At 49.2% G+C, this 6000-nt stretch overlaps 1 protein-coding gene across 26 annotated transcripts in view; it reads right to left on the reverse strand.

Annotated features, from left to right (window-relative positions):
• The window catches only part of LOC129825963 (neurexin-1a-like), a 100613-nt gene that overhangs the window by 28011 nt on the left and 66602 nt on the right, over positions 1 to 6000 (reverse strand). The window lies entirely within an intron of this gene.

Consider the following 6000-nt stretch of genomic DNA (forward strand, 5'->3'; position numbering starts at 1 on the left):
CAACTTACCTGGTAAAATGAAAGAGTGTTTTGAACATTGATGTTAACCTTTCCGTTTCTAACTTTTTCCGGCAAGACAGATCTTCCAAAGGTGGTGGAGCGGCAATCTTTACCAAGGAACACCTTCAATGCTCGGTTGTCCCCACCACGTCCACCAAACAATTTGATTCGCTGGTTTTAAGCAATACGCTTTCAAATAGCTCTTTGTTGACTGCTGCTGGGTGTTATCGTCCTCCATCAGCACCGGCCTGTACCCTACCTTCCCTAAGCTCTCTCCTGGCCCCTTACACTAAGTCTGAATTTGTCCTGTTAGGTGACCTAAACTGGGACATGCTTAAACCACCTGACCAAGTCCTAAAACAATAGGACTCTCTAAATCCATCTCAGATTATTAACAATCCCACAAGGTATGACTCCAAACACCCAGAAAAGGCTACTCTCCTTGATATTATCCTCACATAGACACTTGCTAAAGAACTTTAATGAGCAAGCCTTCCTTCATAACCTGGCCTCTGTAAATTGGAATTGAATCAGCTCTGTTGAAGACGCTTGGACTTTCTTTTTGATATTTTCAGTGGTATTGTTAATATGCACACTCTCATAAAGAAAATAAGAATTAAAAACAGGTTCAGTCCCTGGTTCGACCGTGATCTGGCAGAGTTATCCCACCTCAAGAACATAATTTGGCGAAAGGCTCGGCACATGTATACTCAGGCTGACTGGCTGTCGTTCAGGCAAATGAGAAACATGCACTCAGGCTATCCGGAAGGACAAAGTGAGTTCCTTTTAGGAGCAGTTCTCTCTCTGTGGGTCTAACCCCAAGAAGTTCTGGAAAACAGTTAAAGACCTGGAGAATAAACCCTCATCACAGCTGCCCAAAACCCTCCTCAAAGCTGCCCATCTCCCTTAATGTTGATGATGTGGTTGTTACTGACAAGAAGCACATGGCTGAGCTCTTTTATCACCACTTCATTAAATCAGAAATCCTATTTGACTCAGCCATGCCTCCTTGCCCGTCCAACATTTCCTCATCTCCCACCCCTTCTAATGCGACTATCCCCGATGCATCTCCCTCTTTTTCCCCTGCCCCACTACGAAGTTTCTCCCTGCCTGTCACTGATCCCAAGGTGCAAAAGGAGCTCCTTAAACTTGACCTCAAAAAAACGTCTGGGTCAGATGGTTTAGACCCTTTCTTCTTTAAGGTTGCTGCCCCTATCATCACCAAGCCTGTCTCTGACCTTTATAACCTGTCTCTCCTCTTTGGGGAGGTTCCCATTGCTTGGAAGGCAGCCACGGTTTGTCCTTTATTTAAAGGGGGAGATCAAGCTGATCCTAACTGTTATAGGCATATTTCAATCTTGCCCTGTTTATCAAAAGTGTTGGAAAAACTTGTCAATAATCAACTGACTGGCTTCCTTGATGTCTATAGTATTCTCTCTGGTATGCAATCTGGTTTCCGCTCAGGTTATGGATGTGTCACTGCAACCTTAAAGGTCCTCAATGAATGTCACCATTGCCCTTGATTCTAAGCAATGTTGTGCTGCTATTTTTATTTACTCGGCCAAAGCTTTTGATACGCTAGACCATTCCATTATTGTGGGTCGGTATTGATGTATTGGTGTCTCTGAGGGGTCTTTGGCCTCGTTTGCTAACTACCTCTCTCAAAGAGTGCAGTGTATAAAGTCAGAAAATCTGCTGTCTCAGCCACTGCCTGTCACCAAGGGAGTACACCAAAGCTCGATCCTAGGCCCCACGCTCTCCTCAATTTACATCAACAACATAACTCCGGCAGTAGGAAGCTCTCTCATCCATGTACAGTGGGGAGAACAAGTATTTGATACACTGCCGATTTTGCAGGTTTTCCTACTTACAAAGCATGTAGAGGTCTGTAATTTTTTATCATAGGTACACTTCAACTGTGAGAGACGGAATCTAAAACAAAAATACAGAAAATCACATTGTATGATTTTTAAGTAATTAATTTGCATTTTATTGCATGACATAAGTATTTGATACATCAGAAAAGCAGAACTTAATATTTGGTACAGAAACCTTTGTTTGCAATTACAGAGATCATACGTTTCCTGTAGTTCTTGACCACAGTTGAAGTGTACCTATGATGAAAATTACAGACCTCTACATGCTTTGTAAGTAGGAAAACCTGCAAAATCGGCAGTGTATCAAATACTCGTTCTCCCCACTGTATATGCAGCTGATACAGTCTTATACTCAGCTGTCCCCTCCCCGGATTTTGTGTTAAATGCTCTACAACGAAGCTTTCTTAGTGTTCAACAAGCTTTCTGTACCCTTAACCTTGTTCTGAACACCTCCAAAACACAGGTCATGTGGTTCGGTAAGAAGAATGGCCCTCTTCCCACTGGTGTGATTACTACATTTGAGGGTTTAGTCACCTCACACAAGTACTTGGGAGTATGTCTAGACGGTACACTGTCCATCTCTCTGGACATATCCAAGCTGTAGTCTAAGGTTACATCTAGACTTGGTTTCCTCTATCGTAATCACTCCTCTTTCACCCCACCTGCCAAACTAACCCTGATTCAGATGACCATCCTTCCCATGCTAGATCACGGAGACATAATGGATAGATCACCAGGTGTTCTTTACCATTCGTCCATCAGATTTGCCACCAATGCTCCTTATAGGACACATCACTGCACTCTATACTCCTCTGTCAACTGGTCATCTCTGTATACCTGTCGCAAGACCCACTGGTTAATTGTTTTATTATTTATAAAACACTTAGGCCTCACTCCCTGGGTCGCTCCTCTTTTCAGTTCACTGCAGCTAGCGAATGGAACTCAAATTGGACAGTTTTATCTCCATCTCTACATTCGAAGACTCAATCATGGACATTCTTACTGACACTTGTGGCTGCTTCACGTGATGTATTGTTGGCTCTACCTTCTTGCCCTTCGTGCTGTTGTCTGTGCCTAACAATGTTTGTACCATGTTTGTGCTGCTACCATGTTGTGTTGCTACAATGTTGTGTTGCTACCATGTTGTTGTCATGTTGTGTCACTACCATGCTGTGTTGTCATGTGTTGCTGCCTTGCTATGTTGTTGTCTTAGGTCTCTCTTTATGTAGTGTTGTGGTGTCCCTCTTGTCGTGATGTGTGTTTTGTCCTATATTTATATTGTATTTATTTATTTTTAATCCCAGCCCCCGTCCCCGCAGGAGGCCTTTTGCCTTCTGGTAGGCCATCATTGTAAATAAGAATTTGTTCTTAGCTGACTTGCCTAGTTAAATAAAGGTTAAATAAAAAGAGGGAGAGAGAGAGAAAGAGGGGGGTGGAGAGAGAGAGGGGGGGTAGAGAGAGTTAATTTTTATAGTTTATTTCACTTTTGTTTATTATCTATTTCACTTGCTTTGGCAATGATAACATATGTTTCCCATGCCAATAAAGCCCTTGAATTTAATTGAGAGAGAAAAATAGAGAAAGAGAGGGGTCGAGAGAGAGAGAGAGAGAAAGAGAGAAAGAGGGGGGTAGAGAGGGAGGGAGAGATGGGAGATGGAGAAGGAGGGATGCTGATGAAGGCAGTAAGTGTGAACGTGTCCTTGTGACGACAGCTCTGGAATAAAACTGAAGAAACAAACAGATCTGAGAGAAAATTTGGAACAAAAAGAGAGAGGGAGGGATGGAGAGAGATGGGAGAGAGAGAATGAGAGAGGTAAAACCACAGGTAGAAGGTGGGAGCAATCACTCTCTCCAACTGTTTCTCCATCTGTTTATCCTTCTACTGAACCACCAGTTACTGAGGCTGATTCTCTCTCTTTCACACAAATTGTTCAATTTTCATCTCCCTATAGAGGATAGATCTGAGGTGTGTTTGTTAGATATGGGAAGACTAATATTTATCGTGGTAACAGAATCCGCTGCTTCACACTGACACCGTGATCTCTCTCCTCCCTCTCGCTGACTCATCGTCTCTCTTTTCTTTTCTCCAAACTGTCTCTTACTTCATCTTTCTCTCAGTCTCTTAGGGATTCTATTCATCCCTCACTCAATCTTCAATCATCCCTCTTGGTCTGTCTCTTTTTCTATGTTTAATTGGTCCAGTATGACTGTTTAGTAACTATACAAACGATGCTTAAATAAGCCAGATATTAAATAACACCCCCTCCTCCCCTCTCTCCATCCTTCCCTCCCTCCTCCCCCCTCTCTCCATCCCTCCCTCCCTCCTCCCCCTCTCTCCATCGTTCCCTCCTCGCCCCTCTCTCCATCCCTCCCTCTGCCCCCCTCTCTCCATCCCTCCCTCCTCCCCCTCTCTCCATCCCTCCCTCTGCCCCCCTCTCTCCATCCCTCCTTCCTCCCCCCTCTCTCGATCCCTCCCTCCTCCCTACCCCTCCCCCCTCTCTCCATCCCTCCCTCTCTCAATCCTCTCTCCATCTCGCCCTCCTCCCCCCTCTCTTCCTCCCTCCGCCCCTCTCTCTCCATGACTCCCTCCTCCCCCTCTCTCCACCCCTCCCTCCTCCCCTCTATCTCATCCCTCACAGCGACCCTCTTTCTCCATCCCTCCCTCCTCCCCCCTCTCTCCATCCCTCTTCCTTCTCTACCTCCTACCCCCCCTCTCCATCCCTCCCTCTTACCCTCTTCTCTTCATCCCTCCATCCTTCCCCCTCTCTCCATCCTTCCCTTCGCCCCTCTCTCTCATCCCTCCCCCCTCTCTCTATCCTTCCTTCCTCCCCCTACTCTCCATCCCTCCTTCCCTCCTCCCTCCCCGCTCCATCTCTCCCTCCCACCCCCACTCTCCATCCCTCCCTCCGCCCCCGCTCACCCCCCTCTCTCCATTCCTCCCTCCACCCCCTCTCTCCATCCCTCCCCCTCCCTCCCCCTCTCTTTATCCCTCCCCCTCTCTTTATCCCTCTCTCCATCCCTCCTCCCCACATCTCCCCACCCCCCCTCTCTCCATCCCTCCCTCCTCCCCATCTCTCCATCCCTCCCTCCCTCCCCCATCTCTCCATCCCTCCTCCCCCCCTCTCCTCCCCTCCCTCCTCCCCATCCCTCCCTCTGCCCCCCTCTGTCCATCCCTCCCTCTTTTCCCCTTTCTCTATCCCTCCCTCCCCCCTCCCCTCTTTCTCTCTCCATCCCTCCCCTCTCTCTCCATCCCTCCCTCCTCTCCCCTCTCCATCCCTCTTCCTTCTCTACCTCCTACCCCCTCTCTCCATCCCTCCCTATGCCACCCTCTCTCCATCCCTCCCTCTTACCCTCTTCTCTTCATCCCTCCATCCTTCCCCCTCTCTCCATCCTTCCCTTCGCCCCTCTCTCTCATCCCTCCCCCCTCTCTCTATCTCTCCCTCCACTCTCTCTATCCATCCCTCCCTCCTCCCCCCTCTCTCTATCCTTCCCTCTCCCCCCACTCTCCACTCCTCCTTCCATCCTTCCCTCCGCCCCTCTCTCTCTCCATCCCTCCTCCATCTCTCCCTCCCACCCCCTCTCTCCATCCTCCCTCCGCCCCCGCTCACCCCTTCTCTCTCTATCCCTCCATCCGCCCCCTCTCTCCATCCCTCCCTCCATCTCTCCCTCCTACACCCCTCTTCCCTTTCTCTTTCCCTCTCTCTCCATCCCTCCCCCTCTCTTCATCCCTCCCTCTTTCCTCCCCTCTCCATCCCTCCTCCCCACATCTCCCCACCCCCTCTCTCCATCCCTCCCTCCTCCCCATCTCTCCATCCCTCCCTCCCCCATCCCTCTCTCCATCCTTCCCTCCCCCCCCTCCCTCCTCCCCTCCCTCCTCCCCTCTCTCCATCCCTCCCTCTGCCCCCCTCTGTCCATCCCTCCCTCTTTTCCCCTTTCTCTATCCCTCCCTCCCCTATTTCTCTCTCCATCCCTCCCCTCTCTCTCCATCCCTCCCCTCTCTCTCCATCCCTCCCCTCTCTCTCCATCCCTCCCTCTGCCCCTCTCTCTCCATCCCTCCTCCCTCTCCCCATCTCTCCCTTCTACCCCCCTCTCTCCATCCATCCCTCCCTCCTCCCTCTCTTCAT

The sequence above is a fragment of the Salvelinus fontinalis genome, chromosome 1, assembly GCF_029448725.1.
Source record: "Salvelinus fontinalis isolate EN_2023a chromosome 1, ASM2944872v1, whole genome shotgun sequence".
NCBI classification, from domain to species: Eukaryota; Metazoa; Chordata; class Actinopteri; order Salmoniformes; family Salmonidae; genus Salvelinus; species Salvelinus fontinalis.